Genomic DNA, 22,203 nt, shown 5'->3' on the forward strand with positions numbered 1-22,203 from the left:
AATCCTAACCCATGTTGGGATCTGGGGATCTCGCACACAAAATGCACTAGACCTGAAGACTTGGACCTTTATTGTGAGAAATATTGCTGTTGGAGCACATCTGCAAACCTGAGATCTTTATCTATAGCAACAAGTCACTAACCTTGGATTCTTTCATAACAGTTGATGTAGTAATTCATGGGTATTATGAGGGAAATGTTTCATGTCAGTCAATTATACAGATCTCATAAAAGATGAAAAGGAAAAGGACTGTCTTGCATCGTTCATTATAAGTAAAAAATGTTCAGTCTGATGAACTGTAACTGAAACGATGACACAACAGAGCTACTGTATGTTAGTTTGTGGAAAATGCAGCAAGAGAGTCCAAGAACTTGTTGAACATAACAAGTCTCATATAGTATTTATTTATATTTTCTGGGATGGGCTTAAAAAATTCCATGAGTGAATACAAAATATTTAAATTGGAATTTTTCAAGCTTGATTATTTTCGAAGTAATGGGAAAGAAAGCACAGAAAACAGATGAGGTTCCAGTTAAAATCACATAAAATTCAAACTAAGTGCTGACATTTTTTTTCTAACACTGCAAATTTGACTGTACTACAATCTATTTTGAATATTCAGCAAAAACTGTACTCTAGGAGGTTGCATTCAAAAAATGTTGTTGCTTGAGTTTACACTGGCAACTCAAACTGGACAGTAAATTGCTGTAGTTACCAGCTCTGCAGTAGGCATGCGCCGAATACCGGTTTCAAGGTTTACCACGATTTGAAAATTTCAAAACCACTAAAATTTTCTGTTATACCTTTCCTGCTGTACGTATGCGCTGTTTTTATGGCTGTTTTTTCCAAAGATGGAAAGTGTCGGAATCCCTCAGGTTGAGTGCAGCGTAGAGACTAACACGATCCCCTCCACCTCCTGTTGGTGCGAACAGTCAGTTACCTGCAACTTATGCGGTTTGTACCGCAACTGCCGGTTTATGAATGGGCCACTGAATCATTGGTTCACACGATTTGTTCAAAACACGGATTCATTCAGAAACAAATCACCGCTGTTTAAGAGACATACAACAGTTAATCCATAATCAAGATTTAAGTCTGAGTTTAAAGTTATGGTGCAACAGGATTAAAGTTCATCTTAAATATAACTTCAAAGTGATGGGTTAAATGTAAACCTGCTTATTTCTGAACAAGGTTTAAAGTTTGGTACAACAGAATTATTAGATAAACCTTGATTTAATCTAGATTTAAAATGAATCCTTGCAAACCCAGCGAAGGGAAGGGAGCTGATAGGGCTGTTAACTCAGTAGGGAGTAGAGCTGGTGGTGCTGATGAAGTTCACCTGCTGATTCAATTGATAAGAGGCATGCTAGGTTAAGACTGAGCCCTCAAACCACAGTTGCATAGTGGCAAATTTTCAGCAAAAACAGTCTCTGAGTACGACATTCCCTACCGCAATCAAGCTGTTTTGAGTTGGTAAGAGGGCAGCTGGCTTATTCCAACATGAGTTGTAGAGGATATTATAAGGCTCTCTAACAGAGCAGGAACAAAAGAGCTCTTCACACTCACCTTGGGGCTGGTCACATCTGACAGCAAAAGCACACGGAGGACTCAGCAGGGTTTCTTTTCTCAATTCCAATTTCAGAGGACTAGCGAACTTCAGGGGCAGTGCCCGCATTTTGATAAGGGTAATCTTCTCGAAAGAGAGTGGTTTGGAAGTTGACAGTTTCATCTTAGATGATAGGATGCATATACAGTACAATATACACTTGACTTACATTTCATTATTAATATTATGGGGACACTATTTTTGGAGCGCTATGTGCTATGTCTGTAGGTTTGGAAATTTTGTGGGTTGGTGAAAAAGTGTGAGCAAAACACAAAGACATGTTTCTTATGTTATGTTGCATACTAACTCTGTCCTTCTTCACTGTCAGGAATAAGTCCATGATACTTTCTTCATATGCACATAGAAAATATGGTGCTTGTCAGGACTAATTAGATGTAGTCTCTGTTAAATTATAGAGAATGTAAGTATAATTAAATCTCTATTCGCATTGTTCTACTGACACACCACATAATGGCTAATATTATTTGTAATTGTCAGTAAAAATAATTTTGATTTAGCTCATCAAAATTGTGTAAGACAGAGTGTGCAGTCATAGCCTACCTAACGCTGGTACAAAGAGTTTTATACATTAAAATTTGTACAAGCTAGACAAAAATGTCAAATACTGTTATCTAAATAATTATGTAGATTTATGTGGAAAATGATGTGGATACATATTCTAAAAACAGCAAAGAGAATTAAATCTTTAAGAATTTCAGAGCAAAGGACAAATTATTTGGCAACTTGGTTCTCTCTCCATAATGAATTTCACAAAACAGAAATATCTATTCAGTCTGTTAACTGTTAATATATTATAAAATGCAATACAGGCTTTAAAATCTTATTGGATGAGCATACCTGTGACCACACATCAGTTGAGTTATACGTATATTAAAGTCAGCATGAAATGGAAATTGTGCCAACTTTTCTTGCTGCTTCTCTATTATATCCAAGTGAAATGTAGAGAAGGACTTAAGGAATTGTTTATCAGGATTTTTTTGGATAGGAGAAATTGACAGTCATATTGACTGTAGCTCCTGTGACACCTGCTAACCTGCTCCTGTCATACATCTGCAGTGTTTCCCACACACTTACAGTCTATGTGTGGGAAGTATATTTTTCCATGAATGAAAACAAGATAAAACACTGGAGAAAAACGTATGGATTTGCAAATTTCTTTAGACAGAAGTATTATTTTTCCTTTTTTTTTTTACCCAAAATAGGGTGGTGTGAGCATTAGTGAGTACACTCATGTAATGTCTGTTTCATTCATACTAGAAGCCAGAGGGTGCCCTCGCACAGAACCTCCAAATATGCCTCACAGATGTAATAGAGTATTCCAGGAAATCCCTAATATGGACAAAGGCATCCAGTTATCGCTGTAGCTCAATAAAAAGAAGATAGAAATGCTGTAACTGACCAAACATGAAGACAATAAACACATGACCGTGGCAATAGAAGAATAAAGTCTATTTATAATGTAATGGTAATTGACATAGCCTTTATTACAGTATAGAATACTATAAAATAATGATTCGATAAGCCACATCAGATCACAAAAGGAAGTTATTTCAAACACTCGACTGAAGTCACGTTATGAAGCCGGGGAGCTTCATTTACATTTACAGCTTGGGAGACTGGACTGATTTTCTACTGTTTAAGAAAATCAGCCAGCTAAGAGCTAAATTTACCTGAAGATGTTAATGAATATGGTCCAGGTTTTATCAGCTGGCTATATTCAATGCACATTTAAAGTCGCCGTGAAATCAAAATTGACAATTCTTATTTTTTGATGGAATAATGTAGTGTTTATTATAAATAATTTATCCGTGCACTTCATTATTTTTTTTAAATTCATGTGCGCTTGTAATCTTTAATCAAAAACATTAACCTCCCCTCCCCCTCAAAACGACTCCTCTACTATTCCGCTCACGAGCTATGGCGCAAGGGAGCTATCTGGAACAGCCAACAGCTGCAGTGACATCAGAGAAGTTTGGAATAAATGACAGGGAGAAAAGCTGAAGCTGATGTTTCACTTTATAGCACTGACACCAGTCATAAGGGAGTATGTTACCCTTAAACATTAAAAAGTATTAGGATATTATGACAAAATTACTCTTAGAACATCGCAAACTAATTATTATTTTTTCTCATGAATATGACTTAAAGAGATAGTTTACCCAAAAATGAAAATTTGATGTTTATCTGCTTACCCCCAGGGCATCCAAGATGTAGGTGACTTTGTTTCTTCAGTAGAACACAAACAAAGATTTTTAACTCAAACCGTTGCAGTCTGTCAGTCTTATAATGGAGGTGAATGGGAATCACGGCTTTGAGAGTAAAAAAAAACATACACAAACAAAACCAAATTAAACCCTGCGGCTCGTGACGATACATTGATGTGTAAAGACACGAAACGATCGGTCTGTGCAAGAAACTGAACAGTATTTATATCGTTTTTTACCTCTGATGCACTGCAATGTCTGAACTGTCCTAAACGCGTCCTCGACAGCCGGCGCGTGATGCATCTTCTTCTTCTTCTTGCTTTACGGCGGATCGCAGACTTATAAGTGCATCACCGCCACCTATCTCTCAAATGGACCATTGCCACTCCTAATTGAGTTTGTAGATAGAGTGTCAATGGTCCATTTGAGAGAGAGGTGGCGGTAATGCACTTAGAAGTCTGCGATCCGCCGTAAAGCAAGAAGAAGAAGAAGACGCGTCGGTTGTCGAGGACTCTCAAAGCCGTGATTCCCATTCACCTCCATTATAAGACTGACAGACTGCAACGGTTTGAGTTAAAAATCTTCGTTTGTGTTCTACTGAAGAAACAAAGTCACCTACATCTTGGATACCCTGGGGGTAAGCAGATAAACATCACATTTAAATTTTTGGGTGAACTATCCCTTTAACTTGATGGAGGATGCGCTCAGTCATTCAGGCAGTCTCTCTTTCTCTCTGTCTCTCGCACGCTCTGTTTAGGCATGTTTTGTGCCGTTGATCGTCGCCGTCATCCTCAATTTAAAAAAAAACATTTATTCATGCTAGGGTGTCGGCGGTGAATGCAGTGGAGAGAAACCCCCCACAACTAACTGCAAACTGGCATTCAGATCTGCCTCCATTTTGTTGGCAACGCCCCAGCTTCCAATGATCCAATCAATTCCCGAAGGATGAAATCAAGTCCCGCCCTCTCATTTCAGATGCTGTTTCACTCAGATATACTGTACGTCACAGCAGAGAAGAAAAGACAATCGCAACTTCCGTTTCATGCCGACTTTAAGAGTGCCTGTTTTTAAATTGCCTAGCCTGACTTTCAGTCCAAAACGCTGGCCAGGAGTTCTCATCTCTCTCATCTAAAACAAAGAGATATAAACATTGTATCCGGTTTACTGCTGTACAGAGACACACACAGTTATCTCTTCCCTTCACCCGCATTCCTTGATCCACCACACTAACTTTACTGAAGTTATTAATTACTTGAGAAAGCCAGCATACTGTTATACTATTTAAACTTAATTATTCTTCTGAGACCCAGAATTTTCAACTCTATCTCCTCCTAGGGCTTTAATGCTACATGCACCAAACTCAGCAGAAACCTTTGACCTTTATAGTTTATTGCTATATCTTTTCTAACTGATTGGACTTACAGTTTTGGTATAAATAATTATCAAATATTTCCCATAGACTTGCAGTGGCTGAGCAAAAATGCCCCCTCTAAAGGACAATTACAGTCAACTAGAGGCAGCCACAGGATAAGAAATCTTTCAACGGGTCTCATGTACTTTCGTTTCCAAACAGTTAAATTTAAAAATAAAAACATACATTTCCTTTTTGCTGCCAAACAAAGGTAACATATTTTCACAAAAGTTCATCACAGGGCCATCCTTAGGGCAGTGCAACTGGTGCAGTCGCACCGGGCCCCACGCTTGAGGGTCCCCCGCGATCAAAGGAAGGCTATCATTCACAGACTGGCTACCCGGGAGTGATCATGAATGGACCGTGTGAAAGTTCTGTTACAAAACGATGTTGTTTCGTATCCTTGCGCTTTTTAAGTGGGTATACGGAAATCCTTGACCTTTCCTAGTGGGTATACGGCGTATACCTGTGCATCACATAGCCTATACCACTGGCGTGAACTCGCTGTCAGAGAGAAGAGAGAGAGAAAGCACAGCTGGTAGTATCGGTGAATAGATGATGCAGATAAAATACACAGAAGAACGCATATTGAGAAACACCCGTGTTGTAATTCATTGTCATGTGAGAGCGACGTGCTGAGCCAGTCAACGCGTCAATTTCAGCTCTACACTGAAGTAAGATTTTACCCATTTTAAATAGTAAAATAAAAATGTAATGGGAAAAGCAAAATCTATCTGTGGTGGTCAATGTTGATATTGTGGCTGGCCGCCACAAATACTGATCTGTCTATCTCAGCTGAACCTTTGACCTGAGGGTGTTTTGAACTGCTCCTATGTCAACTTCCAAATTACAGTTACTTGTCAGTACTTTATCATCTTGAAAAACGTTGATTATCCATGTTTCTGCACTAGACTGTTCTCTTTCTCTAGCTCTAGCTAGACTGAGGCAGTAGCTCAACAGTATAGGGTTCTGTCCTAGTGGAAATATATGAGACTTTAGCACACATTGCCCCAGGCTGGCTTACTATTTGCAGCAGTTTGACTGTCTTGACTCTCCTCAGTTCATATTAGAGATTTCTGCTTTCTTCTTGTACTATATACCTCATTTTAAAGCACATACTATGCATTGTTGTTTAAACAACCTTTCCATTACCATCACAATATTCGAGTGTAGTTTCTAGTGTAGATGTAGTGTAGTTAATTTAGAATACTTCTCATTGAAGAGATAAACATGTTATTCAAAAATCTTACCTCCAGTGAATGTTGGTAGATACCTATTCCAAAGCTAATGAAAATGTGAACAGTGATAGGAATGAATGGGGTTGACCATAGGAATGTAAATATAATTACAGTGTTTACATTTAAGATATACAGTGTATATACATTCACTGGCCACTTTCTTAGGTACACCTTGCTAATACCGGGTTGGACCCCATTATGCCTTCAGAACTGCCTTAATTCTTCATGGCAAAGATTCAACAAGGTGCTGGAAATTGTGGACTTATTAAAACAGCATATTATATTACATTTTAAATTTCTGCATATATTGGCTTAAAAAGTTTATCTGATATTCCACTAAGTGACAACAGTAGCAACAATAGACAAATCCAGTCTGCTTAAACAAATATCTGACAAAAAAATGTATGCTGTACAGGTGCATCTCAATAAATTAGAATGTCGTGGAAAAGTTCATTTATTTCAGTAATTCAACTCAAATTGTGAAACTCGTGTATTAAATAAATTCAATGCACTCAGACTGAAGTAGTTTAAGTCTTTGGTTCTTTTAATTGTGATGATTTTGGCTCACATTTAACAAAAACCCACCAATTCACTATCTCAACAAATTAGAATACTTCATAAGACCAATAAAAAAAACATTTTTAGTGAATTGTTGGCCTTCTGGAAAGTATGTTCATTTACTGTACATGTACTCAATACTTGGTAGGGGCTCCTTTTGCTTTAATTAGCGTGGCATGGAGGTGATCAGTTTGTGGCACTGCTGAGGTGGTATGGAAGCCCAGGTTTCTTTGACAGTGGCCTTCAGCTCACCTGCATTTTTGGTCTCTTGTTTCTCATTTTCCTCTTGAAAATACCCCATATATTTCTATGGGGTTCAGGTCTGGTGAGTTTGCTGGCCAGTCAAGCACACCAACACCATGGTCATTTAACCAACTTTTGGTGCTTTTGGCAGTGTGGTCAGGTGCCAAATCCTGCTGGAAAATGAAATCAAAAAGCTGGCCAAAAAGCTTTTTTTCTTCAAAAAGCTGGTCAGCAGAAGGAAGCATGAAGTGCTCCAAAATTTCTTGGTAAACGGGTGCAGTGACGTTGGTTTTCAAAAAACACAATGGACCAACACCAGCAGATGACATTGCACCCCAAATCATCACAGACTGTGGAAACTTAACACTGGACTTCAAGCAACTTGGGCTATGAGCTTCTCCACCCTTCCTCCAGAGTCTAGGACCTTGGCTTCCAAATGAAATACAAAACTGGCTCTCATCTGAAAAGAGAGCTTTGGACCACTGGGCAACAGTCCACTTCTTCTTCTCCTTAGCCCAGGTAAAACGCCTCTGACGTTGTCTGTGGTTCAGGAGTGGCTTAACAAGAGGAATACGACAACTGTAGCCAAATTCCTTGACACGTCTGTGTGTGGTGGCTCTTGATGCCTTGGCCCCAGCCTCAGTCCATTCCTTGTGAAGTTCACTCAAATTCTTGAATCGATTTTGCTTGACAATCCTCATAAGGCTGCGGTTCTCTCGGTTGGTTGTGCATCTTTTTCTTCCACACCTTTTCCTTCCACTCAACTTTCTGTTAACATGCTTGGATACAGCACTCTGTGAACAGCCAGCTTCTTTGGCAATGAATGTTTGTGGCTTACCTTCCTTGTGAAGGGTGTCAATGATTGTCTTCTGGACAACTGTCAGATCAGCAGTCTTCCCCATGATTGTGTAGCCTAGTGAACCAAACTGAGAGACCATTTTGAAGGCTCAGGAAACCTTTGCAGGTGTTTTGAGTTGATTAGCGGATTGGCATGTCACCATATTCTAATTTGTTGAGATAGTGAATTGGTGGGTTTTTGTTACGACATTCTAATTTATTGAGATGCACCTGTATGTCTTTCCATTACGCACACTGTGTAAAAAAATTAAAAGTACGGTGTGGAAAAAGTGTGTAAATGTCATCCTGCTCCTGCGGGGCCAACGTCCTGCAGAGTTTAGAGATTTGGACACCCCTGCCCAATAACTTCTCCAAAAACTGGAGTCAAGAGTCAAGTAGTCTGAAGTGCAGTCAATTGGAGGTGTTGGTCAGAGCTGCCTTGCTCTATAAAAGATTGAGTGTGCTATTCACAAGAGGCATTGCCTTATGCAAACTATCCCTCAAATAAAACAGATCTCAGAATATCTAAGATTGAAGGGATCATACACTCAACTTACTTTCTTAAAAATGTTTAATTAAATTTTTTTTTTTGAGTTTTCTGGACCCCTACAAAGTTGACTTCAAGACTGCAGATTAGAATACTCAGTAATGGTGTTTATGGGACACCACGGAGATACTGGTAACAAAAAAAAAAAAAACCTTTTGGACATCCGAAGTTTGCAAAACCATGCCTGGTTGTTCCACAGTGGTACTGGAAAAATATCCTGTCGACAGATGAAACCAAGTTGAGTTGTTTGGGGAAACACACACACACACACACACACACACACACACAACACAGTGTGTGCCTCAAGGTCTGGACAGCTTGCTTTATCATCAGTGGAAAAATGAATTCCTAGGTTTATCAGGACATTTTTCAGGAGAATGTGCAGCCATCTGTTTAAAGCTCAACAGAAGTTGGGTGATTTAACAGAACAATATACTAAAGCTGCAGTAAGTACCAGTAGTAAATCAACAACAGAATATCTTTAACAAAAGAAAATACACCTTGTAGAGTGGCCCAGTCCTAATTTTGACTCTTATTGAGATGCTTTGCTATGAGAGAGTGATTTACACCAAATGTCCCAAGAATATTGCTGAACTGAAACTATTTTGTTTTGAAAGATGGTCCAAAATTCTCTCTGACCATTGTGCAGGTCTGATTGTAGAAAATGTTTGGTGGTGTCATGTTTCTGAAGAAAGCAGAACCAGTTATTGAATCCAAGGTTCCCATTCTTTTTCCATTTTCCATTGTACTGTTAATGTTTACACCATACATTCAGTAATAAAATGAACATGTTTATTAAATGTTTATTTGTTTATGCCAACTGTGTTTGTTTATTTTTGTGGTTATATTTTAAGATTAATTAGGTAGAAATCCAGTTAAACCCAGCTAGGGTTCACATACTTTTTCGCATTCCTTTTCTTTTTCCTAACTGTAAAGCTAAGTTTCCACAGTTCATAACTGAGACTAATATATGTGCAGAAAAATGCCATCATTAATTGATAAGGAGCTTGTCTAAGGTATTTTTAATTAATTCACTGCACCGTGTACAGCTTTGTAATGGAAATTAGGATCCATTCCCTCCTATGTGATTGCCATTTGTAACTGTTTTTAGGGTGTTGTCTCAAGAACCCTGGACAAATAAAATGATATGGATAGTAACAATTAACTGAAGGCACATTGTATAGACAATAAAATAAACCGAAAATCAGCCATATCAGGCAGGGTTGCCATGTTTAACAAGAAAATCCGCCCAATAGCTACTCAAAACTAGCCCAAAACTAACCCAATCGCGTTTCAAGGGGGTCTCCAGTTAAAAATCGCATTCCGGGGGGTAAAATACAAGTTTTTTTGGTGGGGTTGCCCTGCTATTGTGTTGTTCATGTTATTGGAATCGCTTCAACCAGCGGACATGAAAAACAACCCATGGCAACAGTGTTAAAGTAGCCCAATTCCGCAACACTGATATCAGGGCTCCAGACTGCGCTTAAAATGGTTGCATATGGGAACAAAAATATTAATTTGCGAATTATATTTTTGCTGAGATCTATATAAATGTACATGTTATGATTTAAAACATGTTATGATTTTTTGCATGTAATGCCTTTTTTCGGATTGTTTTGCGATCACATCTTTAGTTATGTTGACGTAATAAACTGAGATGATGTGCATCAAAGTTTTAAAGGAAAAACTTGTCTCTGCCAAACACCAGCGTTGACGGCACACCTGCTAAAAGCAGCTCCAGTTGTGTTGTCGATGATTACCTTCAGCAAGTATGAAAACAGAAAAACAAAGCCAAAACCTGGATATTTCAGGCAATGTAGAAATCCTGGCCAGGACGTGTCCGGGAAAAATGGTCACCCATTTTGGTCACCCTAAATAAATAAATAAAACACGTTTATTCTTTGGCACTTAAAAAAATAATTTGGCACCTGATTTTGTTTCTTATAGGAGCCAGTGGCTCCTTAATTGATTTTTTTGTCTGAAGCCCTGCATATGCTTATATTTTAACAATTTTAGTAACATGTGAATATAAAATCATAATAAGAATGCTGGCATAGTCCCTTCAACTTTACTTCTATTCCCACTATCGTAAATTATATTCCTGTATAGATATATTTTTTTCAAAGTTTCCTGTGAATTATTATATTCTGGATTGTTGCATTGGACCTAGTGCCCTGTCTCACTATGCTGCTGAGGAATGGGAAATTAATTTGCATACAGAAAATATACAAGGGTTTGGTGGAGTGATGCTCTGTTGCAAGATGAGATCTCAGTCTAACATCAACATATTATGCATTGATATGGCTGGCCTCTTTCTCCCTTTCCACCATTTACCTTGAACCCTTTGTGTGAGACTGTGCAATTTAACTTTTGAAATGGCTAACATTTCCCAGCACCGGTGCGCAAAGGGCATGGGTCTCTTTTGGGTAACAATAGACAGGGATCTAACCTGGCCATTTGGTTCAAATGAAGTTCTTTCACACTGGCGGGAGAGCAGGTCAGTACTTGAAGTCCCATTATGTCTCTATCCAGGAAAGATTGGGTGCAGAATTCATAAAATTATAGGAATTTCACAATACCAACAGCACTACGCATCTCTTTGGCATGATACTAAACTTTCTGTTGGCTAAAAAAGCAATATACCGGATTAGTGGAATTCATACCATTGGGCATATATTTTGTGTATTTTTAACTTTCTCAAAAGATATAAGGATAAAAGAAACTTCTGGTATTATCCTAAATGTTAGTTTTAGATTAAACACAAATGATGAGAATAATAAATTATCTATGCTATTCTGTGTTCTGCTGTGTCTGCCTGCTGTATCTCTCTGCCATGCATCATTGGCCTCAGTTTCACAAAGCAGCAGTGATTGTGAAATAGACAAGGGGACGGTGTCTGTTATGAGTAATAGTCAAAATAAGATTCTGCACAGATTTTGTCTGACCCCTGTAAAGCTGGATAGAATTGGCCTGTGTGAGGATTTATTGAAGGTTTGCAAACAGAAAGGCATGGATTGACTTGGGATTTCCCGCATAGCAAGCACAATTTGAAATCAATTTTTAGAGATTCTTGGCCCATTGTTATATTCTTCCATTCTGTTGTCTCGTAAGCTCTGCATGCTGGGCTGTCTCTTGTCTCATGTGGTGAATCCTCTGTCATTATGGTGGGCATTATCACAGCAGCTAGTACAATCTGACTCCACTGGAAAACCTGTCCCAGAGAAGAAAAAAAAAAAAAGAGTTGCAAGATTCACATATACTCTTGTGAATGGTGCTATAACTTGGAACAAACTCTTCACTGAATGTTTTCTTTTTTTCTGTTAAAAATTGCAACACTATTCAATGTAACTCTTTTATTTTAATTACAAAAAGAATAGATTATTTTAATCTGGCCACCAGCACACCAGAATAATAAACCAATGGCAGGTGTCCGTCAAACGTTCTATTAAAATTGGAAAAAAATTTGCCTACCTGTGATAAAGTGTTGGAAAGTAAGATTTTAATTATGATTTGGGTGACAGAGCCAAATGTCATGCATGTAATAAAATAGTTAGGAGAAAATGTCATTATGAAGGATATTGTACATTATGATTGCTTTACCTGTATAGAATCAAGTCATTTTTAAAAGTCTGGTTCCAGGTATTTGGCCAAATGGTTCTTTTGTCAGTGTTTTTACTGTAGATGGAGTGACTACTTTTCTTCATTCACTTTTCTTCAATGCCAGGAAAGCTGAGGTCATAATTACTGTATGAAAGAAGATTATCTGTTATTGATTCTTGTGTCTCATTCTAGTAGTTTTTAACAACATTGTTTTGCTTTTAATGAAAACAACCCACAAGAGTAAGGATGGATATTCTATTGACATTACAGATAAAACTGGGAGAATTTGTTAAAGGATGAATATTCCCTTAGAAACACTGAAGGAGTCAGAATCTCGTTTTTCAAGTCTGGACCCTTTAGGAAAAATGTTGCATAAATTAAACATAAGAACTTTACGTGATAAAATCTCAGATTTTTAAATAAATTGTCTCCTTTGGTCACTGGCAAAGACAAATTGCTGTTTTAAAAGCTAAACATGCTAAAGCATCCAAAAAGATGACTTTTCTTTTATACACCTGTGACAATGTTTCAAAGCCTGTGACAAAGTCTTTGACACGAGCTCATAAATTAACAAGCATCTCTCGTCCCTGTCAGAATAAAAGTTACAAAATACAATGATGTTAACAGAGTTACAATATCTAACAAACAGTAGAATGGTATCATAGATCACCCAGTCTAAAATTACTACTATATTAGACTACAATGCACATTGTGAACAAAGCTTTATATATGATTACTGGTCCTGGCTCAGTGAAAGTGATAAAGCTGGATGAGACGCTGAGAAAGAACAGCTAAATTTTAAATACTGCAGCGCTATTGAGAAAGAGAGAGATGGTGTAAGTGTGTATGTGTGTACATGTTAAAGCGAAAGAGTAATTGAGAAAAAAAAAAGCTTTAGTATAAACACATCCGCTCCTCTGTTAAAGGTAACAAAATCTCTGATGGGCAAACCACTCTGAAGCTCTCAAGGCAGAACAGATGCTCAATAGTCATATTCACTTGTATCTAATCCTGGCCCTGCTCTTTTTCCTCTGTCACGTCAAGTGACTGGTTTACAGCTACAGCTACATACAACTACTACCTAAAACGCTTACTGTCATTAGAGGTTTTTGTCTATTCTTAAGCTGATTATGGGAACCGGCTTAAGACTAATATAAATCTTCCTAATACCTGAAGGATTAAAAATCAGCATATGATTCATGTTCCACTTTGATTACAGTCCTGCTTATATAATGTTAAACTAAATATTTCAGACAAAAGAGATCATTCCAAGCAGCACATTTTCACTGTCTGATTTATAGATGTGGAATAACCTTTTGACTTATTAATGCTATTTTTCTGTTTAGTTGTTATTTTCCACAGGGCTCCTTTATAGCTGGTCTGTGTGACAATTAGGCATGGGACGATAACTGGTTTCAAGTTATACCGCGGTTTGAAAAAGTCACGGTTTCAAAACGGTTTTTTTTTTTACCCAGACATTTAAAAATAACATTTTAGAGCTGTAATCGCAATACCGTGATACCGTGAAACCATGATATTTTTATCCAAGGTTATCATACCGTCAAAATCTCATGCCGGCCCATGCCTAGTGACAATTAATCTGAATGATGTAAAGCTATAGCACGTTTCATACAGTACATACAGACTTTACTGGTAAATCGTGCGTGAATATGCCTTTGACCATTGCACCATGTCACAGCTTTTTCAGCTTCTCATACTCGAGACCCTGACTTGTTTTCCATTCATCAGCAGTGTGGCTCTGCAGTTACTATTGTGCTGCATTTCGTGTTTTTAAGAGATAATGTTATAGGATAGGTCAATAAATTTTCATCAATCCTGTTAGAAGCATCAGATTAGTTTTCAGACTGATGAGTTGATCAAGTAAGATTAAGACCTCTCCTTTGATTGTGTCAACCCATGCCACTTTTCTCTTTTCATTCACCTGTGTAGTTGGTGCCAAACATTCCTTTGTCATATGCTGCCATCCATTCAGCTTTAAACTTGTCAATTGAATGTAAAAATACTTACAAAAAAGTTATAATTACTTATAATTATACTTATAAAAAAAAAAAAGATAATAAATCTGCTGGCATCTGATTGCGTTAAGGGCACAAGAGGCTGTGTGTTGCAGTCATGTTTAGTAGTAGACTGATATAGGTTTGATACAGGTCATTAATTAAATGAACACATTTCAGTAATGTTTAAAATTTGGTTAAAATAAATTAAAAAGACAAAGTGTGTATTGTCCATTGTCAAATCATTTGTTATCTATCAAAATGGCAAATATATTTGCTTTGGCTGGGCCACAGAAAATCATTTTGTCTTTTCCTTCCCTTTGTAAAAACTAAAAATGTGTTTAATGTACAATAAATATTGAACGAATTTCACACATCGTGATAAAATAATTTAACAAAGTTGTTTGTTTGTGCAAAGTAATATCTAATCCTTCAATTTTGCCATGACCATATAAATAGTCCCAGAGCTAAAAGCATGATTTAGCAACTTTACAGTTCAAACAACAACTGTTTGTACAGCAAAATTAATACAAGTGCGTTACAGAAATATCAGCCTCATGTGTCTGCTTTTCAACCCTCTGGAATGCATTGCCCTTTGCTACCATTGTAGGTGCATTACTATAAATGTAATTTTTGTTTGTTTTTAACTTTTTAACAAACTGCAAGATCAGTCAAAATGATTTTCTGTGGTAATTTACAGCCTGTCACAAATGCTGTTGATAGAGGTTAATTTATATTGAACCGAGACTCTGCACTGTTCATTTTTATAAATGACTAGATAGTATATGGATTATTCAGGACCCTGCGACTTACTATATGGTAAACAAAACTTCTTATCATATCCTTTCAATCATAACATAAGAGTATATACTGTAAATAGACGTTTACCTCAGTCCTCTTACTCTATTTCTGTTCTCTCATTTTATGTATTGAACACTGTGTAATCTTTATTAAGTACTCCAAGTAGAGAATTTAGATCTCAAGTCAAGTCTCGTGCTTGATGCCTTCCTTCATAGATAGCGTTCCAAATATGTTTATCTTTATCTCCTTTAAAGGATTATAAAAATATGATCCCTACCATCCCTGCAGTAAAGCATGATAAGGGCTGCTTTACATTGTAGGGACACTAATATGACTTCGCTTAAGTTTCACCTGAAATTAACTAGAATTCAGTTCAGTTCCTGGTTCACGCTACTGTCAGTGGCTCTTCTTGACTGCATTTTGTTGGGCAGCAACATGATTAAATAAACATTGTATTGATTGTGGACTTGTCAAATAGAATCTTTATAATGAGTTAGTTCAGCTTTCACTTTGCTTTGTGTTCACAATTCTTAGTTTCATACATTGCTTATCAGTTGAATACCGTCAATGTTGTACACACTGTTCACATCATTAATATCAGACCAAGAGATAAACTACTTTGTAAAGCTATAGATAAAATTGTTTTGACTGTGACAAAAGATTAAAGGGGCCATATGATGCATTTTCATGTTTTTCTTTTACTTTAGTGTGTTTTGTTGCTGTTTGTGCATGTATACGATCTGTAAAGTTACAAAGCTCACAGTCTCCCACAAAAGGAATTTTTCTATATAAAAGAGAAGGCTGATCCAGACCGGCCAAAAATCCCTCGATTGAATTCTCCCTCACATATCTACGTCACTATGTGGAAATATTTGCATAATACCACCTAAATAGACACGCAAAGATAGAAGGCGTGGTTTCAGGTATCGCCGCCATTGCGTGGAGACGCTTTGTGTTTCTATGCGAAAGCAAAAGCACTTTTTTTGGCCTTCCGAAAGTGGACACAATTACAAGTCAGTGGTTAACATTTATTTACAACACTGTTCCAGAACAGTACAACCCAAATGTTCGACTGTGTGCAACACATTTTACGGAGAAAAGTTTCCTGAACCTGGGAGAGTACCAGGCTGGCTGTGTAGAAAGGCTGTTTCTAACAGCAATTGCCTCTAGCAATTCCAACTTTGCTAGGACAATCTGGCACTTCTGAATTAGAGGCCGTAAGTATGTTTTATAATTTGCTATTGACTGTTCAAATTTGGCGTTTAGTGAAGTGTAGAGTAACACATATTGTTTGTCGTTCTTACGAGCACAAGTGCCGACAGAGATGGATTTACGTTTACAAACGTAGTATACTCTGTATTCTGCTTATAACTGGTGGCAAAATGCAGACAAACATGATTCACTACATGTTCTGCTTCACACTGGATGCTCAAGTAGAGCTGAAGCAGGACGCGCCTGTTGTGATATAGTAAAACTGACTACATAACTGTTCTTATAATTGCTTTGGAAGCTCACGATTATGGTAAGGTGCGTTTTCAGTCCCCAAAACGCTGTTGTCATGTAAACTAACAGGCAAAGCGCATAAAAAGGTTCCTGTTTTTGGCTGAAAACGTTGTCGTGTAAACGGCCCCTTAGTGTGTGTATAATGTAAAGCAGAAATAAGTGACACTTGCTCCTCAGTAGACAAGAGTCTGAGCTAGCAACCACATCAAAGGGATACCCATTACAAGGGTGTTGCACACCACAGCAAGGATTCCATTTCCTTTGAGATCAATGTATTGATGTTGCTGCCAAAACTAACTCTTCTCATTTTGTTTCAGATGAGGAGTCAGCATGCTGTAAAGATGGCTGACTTGTAATTGAAATAGAGATGTGTGGTGCCTCGAGAGAATAAAGAGCGTATCAAAACACTAACTTAAAGTTTTACTTTTAAAAACTTTTGTCAGCAGTGAGCTTAAGCTTTTACATATTTAATGACCACCATGCATTGATTCATGCTTGCGACACAAGCTACCAGTGGGTGTAAGTTCAGAGGGAGGCAGCGTCCTAAAGTTTGCTGTGAATTGCTGCCCATGTTGCTGCGATTGGCTGATAATACCCACCTATCTGTCTGCAAAAAAGGTCACACTGGTGTAAATGGATGGACAAATAACACAGTGAACAACTTACTCACCCAGATGCATCACTTTCAGTCACATCTAAATCAAAACTAACTCGAAATGAACCTGAAAGGATCTGTGAGTGAGCTGGTTCTTAGTAAACTCACAGCTCTGTTAAATTAATGCACCTCAGAACCTGTGACCTTCATGATACCAGAGGTGTTCACAGAGCATTTAACGATTAATGGTCTGGAATGAAGTTGACTATAAATAATAGGTAAACAACAGCCGGTAGAAAGAAGTACACAGAAAATGTGATTGGTATTGTTGTTGTAATTATTTTTGAAGCAAGATTAAAGATTCATTAACATGACAAGACTCTTATGTTAAAAAAGAGTTCTGCTTTTAAAAATGTGTTTTGAGACACCTGCGATTTGTTCTGTTCTGCTCCATCTAGCTTTTTAAACAAGAATGCACAGCACTACCTCTCTCTTTCTTCCTAACTCTGCACAGAGCTGAAAGGATCTAGTGGTATCAAGGTCATAGCACTAATATAAGTACTTAAAAATATAATTTTAATTATATTCCATTACAGATGTAAATGTACAGTCACTCTACCTGAATTCTTTAACTGTTTAACTGTACCTGTTTCTTTTAGTTCTAGCATTAAATCTCAATTTACCCGTCAGAAGTGGGTACTGAGAAGGACAGATAGTTCTAAAACTTGAATCAAGGGTAAAACAGGGGTAAAACTGTACTCAAGTAAAAGTACTGGTAAAAATAATTATTCAGATAGACGTAACATAATAATAAAATATATTTTTGTATGAAATATTTTGTCTCTTCTTCTTGCACATGAAAAATATATTTTTAAATATTTATAATGTGTACAATAAACCTCTGACTTCATCCTAATGATTTTATTATTTCAGTAATTTAATAAATCCAATACTCCAGTCTCAGAATCAAATGAAAGCATTGTAATGTTTAGTTTTTCCTTCAAAAAGGAATGTCTGTGTCTCTGGGGTTGGTTTGTTGTTATTGGGTGTGTAAGAGGAGCCATGTTTTTTTTTGTTGTTGTTCTTTTTTGCAAAGGCGGCAGATAAAGAAAAGCAGAATTTGAGGCTGGGGATTTATTTTGTCATCATAAATTCACTTGAGTAAGAGAAATAAGTACCTCTATTAAACTCTTAAAATACATATTTTCCTTAAAAATGTCCTTGATTAGCTGAACATAAAGGAGTAAACATCATACTACCAACCACCAACCTCTAGTGCTAATGACGTTTTAATCTGTCAAAAGACCATTTTCATTCATTCTGAACATCAAACTACGATCTAATACGCTAGTTTATTAACTAGATCATGATCAAGCCTTGACAGATTATGATTAAACATATTCCTCACAGCCAAAACTAACCTGACTAGGGGAACATAAATCTTCTCTTAATGATTTCCCATACTCAGTCTATTTGTCATCAGTTTAGACAGTGCTCCTGACAGTACATCTGAAAGTCATCTTCCACTTATTTGTGACAAACTACCTAAGTTGTTAGCAGTTCTATATTGTTCACTCCAACACTTTCCATTTCATTTTATAATTGACAAAAGCTTAATTCTCCAGTTAGAAGGACAAAGTTTTTTCTCATTTTCATGTAAGCAGTGGATTACAATCTTGATGCAGTTTATGCAGATAGACTTATCTTATTATTGTCTCTGTGTAGCATGCAAGGTTAACACTAAAATGTGATGAAAATAAAGAAGACAGGCAAAAGTGATTATTTGAGTGAATGGGAAGAGGTAGAGACTTATTTGTGAGAAAGCGATAAAGAAAACGGTAGAAAGAAGACCAAGGGTGAGCCTGAGGAGAAGGGAATGGAAAAATAATTGCAGACAGTGGAGGTCACAACAGGTGTCTGACCACTGACAAACCCTTTCAGTCCATAGTAACAGGCTGCAAACTGTTACTGTGCAAACAACTTGTTTTCCTTCGACCAGGGTTCAGACAGTTGGTTCTGTGGATGGTGGGAGAGGGAAAATAACAGTAATCATGTTTGAATCAGTCTGAGAGCTGTTATTAACCCCCCCCCCCCCATTATTTTTTGCAGTACATTCACACCATCAAAAATGTACACATTCACTCATAATGTCAGGGATTTTTTTTGTGGGTTTGTGAAGTGGACAGAGCTAAGGTCAGTCATCAAATGCAAGGAAGAAAATGCCTCTCAGTGTGTGTATAGATTTTGCTTATTGTTTGTTGTGTGGACACAGATATTATTTGGAGGCTTTCCCATGGAGCCCATCCTTCTGCTGAATTTCACAGTCAGAAAAATGAAACGTTTGTTATAATTATGAAGATGTATCATTGCAATGACCCTAGTGCCTCCAGCTTCTATTTCACCTTAATTCCATAGGCATTTCTGCAAAGTTGGCATCATTATGGCTGTTATGCCTGTCGATGAGAATGTTTTGATTTCTGGAAAACAGTGGTTGCAGGTTTAAGTGGTTGTGCATCAGTTTCCCTATAATGTTAAAGTACTGACTGCTTTGTTTTTTTGTCTTGTTTTAGTAATCCATTTCTCTGTATGATCATCATTTCATTCGCCATACTGTATATGATGGCATTTCCTTTTTGAAACACAGGGCTGTAAAACACTGAATGATTAATTATCAACTCTGTATAGTTTCTTATACATACTGCCGTGTCATAAGTTTTAAGGAGTATGTGGTCATTCTTGAATCAGAACAAGAGACACCCTGTAGAAACTCTTTAGAAATGTTCACGTAATATAGGAATTCATTATGTGTCCCTTGCTGATAAACATAGTTAACATGAAATTGACTATATTTGCTTTCATAAAGGCATAGTTCACTCCAAAAAGAAAAATCTGTCATTATTTACTTACCTTTATGTCACTCCAAACCTGTATGATTTTCTCTTCTGAGAAAAACTAAAGAAGATATTTGACCAAACGTTGAAAGTCATTGGGCTGGAAAACAACAGTGGACCACACTGACATATTTTGAATGACTCAGTGGTGCACATCTCAGATTAAATGGATTGTGAATGATGAGCATTAAAGGAAGATGAAATGACCATCAAAGGAGAAATTAAACAGTTGGTTTCTCACTTGTTTATTTACTTTAATCCAATCCCGTCCTGTAATATCTCCAGCTGTGTTTTCGAAGAAAACCATGTCTGTCTTCAGTTATATCGAAGCCAAGAGGGAAGTAGCTTGTTTGTTGTTTATGTGAGAAGCAGCCATGGTGTATTTGCTCCACCAAACAGTTACACATTTGTCTTGTCACCTACCTGTACCTGATGTTCTTAGTAAATCTGTAGGGAAAGATGTAGAACATAGTTTCCAAATATCATTATTTGTTCTGTGGTTCCTGCTTGGAAATGTTTATGTTTATCTCTTTATCTCACCAGTTAAATATGCCAGTCACTCTACATTCTGATTACATCTGATTACAGAACGGCTTTACTGACAAGATGCGCGTTAAATATTGCATGCGATTTATCGTGCAGCCCTACTCTACATCATTACCAGTAGTTCATCCGGACTGTGTTGCTTCGTGTATAACATTGTACAATAACAATCAAGCAATCTCAAATATATATTAGTACACTGTAAAACCGAACAGTGAAATTCATTAAATGAATAGTTAATTTCACTCAAATAATAATGAAAGTTAATTGGACTTAATTGAAATAAGTTCTGTAAATGTAAAATGTTGTTGTAGTAAGGTGAACTTAAAATTATTGGGTTTTCTAGTTCCCAGCATGCTTTGCATCAGACAAATTAAGTGTTATTTTGTGTGTTTTTACACAAGGTTAACATAGAGAGACATAATTTAGTACCGGTACTTAAATGTTGTGTTATGTTAGGATTTACAAAGGTTTCTGTTATGTTGGTTTTGTAGTGTTACCATTGTGGTGAAGAGTAGAGCCTGTGGTTAGGTTGAGGATGGACAGCAAAACTTAAAAATTATTTATACTGCATGTTGTTTGACTATTTACATGCAAGTATTGTGAGTCTTTTTAATAACTGCATTAGTATGTGCCAGTGTGCTGTTGCTAACTAGCACTTAACTATAAAGATCTGAATGAATGTGCTGTTAATGGAAGCAAGTTGTATATAATTATCATTGTGATGAGTAGGGTGGGATCATGGAAACGAGGCTTGGCTTGGCTCCCATGCCTCTCAGCCCCGCCCTACTTGTTATAAAAATTTTAAGCTCTACTTAAAAAACTTAAAAAAATGTAGTTGGTTTACTCAAATAGTTGGAGGCGATACGTTTTCTCAAATGTTTTGAGTATTCTTAACTTATCAGGTTTTACAGTGTATCAAATAATGGTCACAGCTTTCACATGGTAGAGCCAAGAAACTAAAAGAAGTGTTAAACTTTTGTAATATTTAATCATTCTATCACGTTTTCAAGCTCTAAAGGATATTAAGGGCTGAAGCGCATCTCTACGGCCAAGGGAGAACTGCGCCAATCTACCAGAAAATTTATTGCACTCTGCTAGACTCTCATCCTGTGACTAATCATAGTGGGGTCTCTCTCATCACTCGGCCACACTCAGTTTCAAGTATCCAGGTCTTTTTTAAGCATTATACTGTGTATTTGTTTTATTTTTATGTTCTAACCCAGGTGAAAAAGACGTAGTATTAAATGTATTAAAAATATACTTGAAATTCAAGTAGTATGTTTATAATACATTTGTATTCCCAACATGCTTATTTGAAGTGCAATAAAAATATATTGAATTGCATTTTAATATATTTCTAAAAAGTATACTAGAAATACTTTTCTATTAAATATATGCTTAGTTATACTTCTAAGAAATATGCTAAACAGAAGCTTACTTTTAATGTATTTATAAAAAGTATACTAGAAATACTTTGGTAATAAATATACTGTATGCTTAGTTACACTTTTAAGGAATATGCTAAACACAAGCTCACTATTAGAATATTTCTAAAAAGTATAGTAGAAATACTATGTTAATAAATAT

At 36.8% G+C, this 22,203-nt stretch overlaps 1 protein-coding gene across 1 annotated transcript in view; it reads left to right on the forward strand.

The window, feature by feature from the left end:
• Positions 1-22,203, forward strand: part of LOC107548937 (galanin receptor type 1-like) — a 44,547-nt gene that overhangs the window by 10,701 nt on the left and 11,643 nt on the right. The gene's annotated exons all lie outside the window — the stretch shown is intronic.

The sequence above is a fragment of the Sinocyclocheilus grahami genome, unplaced genomic scaffold, assembly GCF_001515645.1.
Source record: "Sinocyclocheilus grahami isolate Dianchi unplaced genomic scaffold, SAMN03320097.WGS_v1.1 scaffold358.1, whole genome shotgun sequence".
In the NCBI taxonomy this organism is placed as follows: domain Eukaryota; kingdom Metazoa; phylum Chordata; class Actinopteri; order Cypriniformes; family Cyprinidae; genus Sinocyclocheilus; species Sinocyclocheilus grahami.